Below are 2,666 nucleotides of genomic sequence, written 5' to 3' on the forward strand. Positions count from 1 at the left end.
TTTTTTTTTGAGATAGGGCTGCACTCTGTCGCCCAGGCTGGAGTGCAGTGGCGTAATCTCACTCACTGCAAATTCCCTGGCTCAAGCAATCCTCCCACCTGCTTTAGTCCCAATTAGCTAGGGCTAAAGGCATGTGCCACCAAGCCCAGCTAATTGTTTTATTATTATTTTTTTTTGGTACAGATGGGGTTTCACCATGCTACCCACTTAGTCTCAGACTCCTGAGCTCAAGCAATGCACCCGCCTCAGCCTCCCAAAGTTCTGGGATTACGGGAGTGAGCCACTACGCCTGGCCTTTTTGTATCAGAATCCCTTGGAGGGCCTGATGAAACACAGACTGCTGGGCCCCACCCCCAGATATTCTGATTCAATAGCCTGGGAATTTGCATTTCTAACAAGTTCCCAGATGCTGCTGCTGCTGCTGCTGCTGCTGGTCCAGGGTCACACTTTGAAAACCACTGTCTGGATGGTATCGAAACGCTCTGGGAGACTGGACAATTTTTGTTTTTATAATGTCAATATGGCATTGTGGGAAACAGGATGGATGGGGGTTTATGAGAGGATGTTGTGCTCTGAAAGGCACAGCAGTATCAGCCTTAACTCACAGCTTCTAAATTTCTATGTCCCAGGGCCAGATGCTTGGAAAGTCCCCTAGCTCCACTTTGCGTCTTCGCTTCCCTTCAAGTCACCTACTGCTCAGTAGCAAATGGCGCACATGGTGACTTACACCTTTCCCATTCTCCAGCGTGTCTGGCTATGTGTTCACGTTCCTGACAATCATTTTGATGAGGAAGAAGTTCAAGACTGAATATAGGGCAATCAGTCCATTAAAGAGTGCTTGATAATGTCCTGGTCTTAAAATAGAAAGCCTTACATCTTGGGGACTCCCTCAGTCCGGGGCAAATGAGAACAGTTGGTCACCCTAATTAATGCCAAAAATGATGTCTAGGAATTTTCTGTGGTTTTCTTTCATCTTATGCCCACAAAACCTGGAATAAATATAAACTCATTTTTTTTTCTGGTTAAGAAAGTAGGCAAGAAAGCTAAAGCTATCTGAACACCCTAATATCATAGCCTTATTTGCAAATTAAGTTTCAAAGTCAACACCTAAAGCAAAAACTGATTACAGCAAACATTGCTCTTGACAGTTGTTTAAATTATCCACAGAGGGCTAGGTGTGTTGACTCATGCCTGTAATCCCAGCACTTTGGGAGGCTGAGGAGGGCAGATTACTTGAGGTCAGGAGTTTGAGACAAGCCTGGCCAACATGGTGAAACCTCATCTATATTAAAAATACAAAAATCAGCCAGGTGTGATGGTTCACGGTTGTAATCCCAGCTACTCGGGAGGCTGAGGCAGGAGAATCACTTAAACTTGGGAGGCAGAGGTTGCAGTGAGCCAAGATTGCACCATGGTACTCCAGCCTGGGTGACTGAGTGAGACTCCGTTTCAAAAAAAAAAAAAAAAAAAAAAAAATTACCCACAGGGTCCAGTATGCATGCAACCCAATGTACTAATTCTTGTGTACATTAAAATTTGAGAGCTACTCAGCTAAACTAAAAGATGACAAAGGGAAAATCTCTGTATACATGCTAGGGTATTTTAACCAATTAGATCCCCAGTGGGTTAGTGGTGATGAATGGAGACTGCTTAGGTGTTTCAGCTTATCGGTTGGTTTCACTTCATTTTGTGAGGTTAGTCAAACCTTAATAATTTTAATACACATTAACACATTTGTTTGCTGTTGTGAGTTTTAAGTGAAGCTGTCTCACTTGAGAGAGGCGTGGGGTTGAGTTTTAATCTAGCAGGTGGTCTAACTGTGCACATGATATAATTGGACAACACTTTGATCTTCTCATTGTAGGAAAGATATGCTCCCCCAGCTTCAAAGATTGCCTCTAGAAAATAGGTCAGTTTGTCTGCCAGGGTCTTATGGCAAGAAGAGATTAGATAAGGATAAGCTGCTTCTTAAAGTAATTTATGCTGCTTTCTGGGCAGCATTATTACAAGAACACCTTGCTCTGGAGGTTATATAAAATAGCCAAGTAGCAAAACCCTGTCTGCTAAGCTATTAAGGAAACATATTGGCCACACTTCCCTTTGAAATAAAATGTCTCTATCCTGGTCATTTCAGGTCAAAACATGGCAGTTACAAAACCAAACAGGACATGGGTTAAAGAAATCAGGCTGTAGGCAAATAATGGTTTTTAAGAAAGGAAAATGGTATAATACTTATAACCAGTCACGGCATAGGGCCTGTGAAAGCCTAATTCTAAATTTTAGAGCAAGTGGACAAATCTGTTTTTAGCCTAACCATATCTTTTTTCCACTTTTCCTTTTAGAGTTAAATCCCGGTACCTCTCACTAGACATATGGTGCCTGGAATACCGCGAAGTGTATAGCACCAGGCCCCGGCCCTCCCACACTTGATCTTTCCCTCATCCAGTCCAAAGGGAGCCTTGGGGAGGCTCATTCCCTCCTTGCCTGTTTAATAAGCATTACCCTGTGATGTGAGCTCTTGCAAATGGCTTCCTGTGTTATCCTTTGTAATAAGCGTATGTACTGGTTTTTTTCTTTTTTTGAGATGGAGTCTCATTCTGTCGCCCAGGCTGGAGTGCAGTTTCACAATCTCAGCTCACTGCAGCCTCCGCCTCCCATGTTCAAGT

At 43.2% G+C, this 2,666-nt stretch overlaps 1 protein-coding gene across 1 annotated transcript in view; it reads right to left on the reverse strand.

Annotated features, from left to right (window-relative positions):
* Positions 1-2,666, reverse strand: part of DOCK8 (dedicator of cytokinesis 8) — a 291,909-nt gene that overhangs the window by 102,556 nt on the left and 186,687 nt on the right. The window lies entirely within an intron of this gene.

The sequence above is a fragment of the Mandrillus leucophaeus genome, unplaced genomic scaffold (assembly GCF_000951045.1).
Source record: "Mandrillus leucophaeus isolate KB7577 unplaced genomic scaffold, Mleu.le_1.0 Scaffold93, whole genome shotgun sequence".
Lineage (NCBI taxonomy): Eukaryota > Metazoa > Chordata > Mammalia > Primates > Cercopithecidae > Mandrillus > Mandrillus leucophaeus.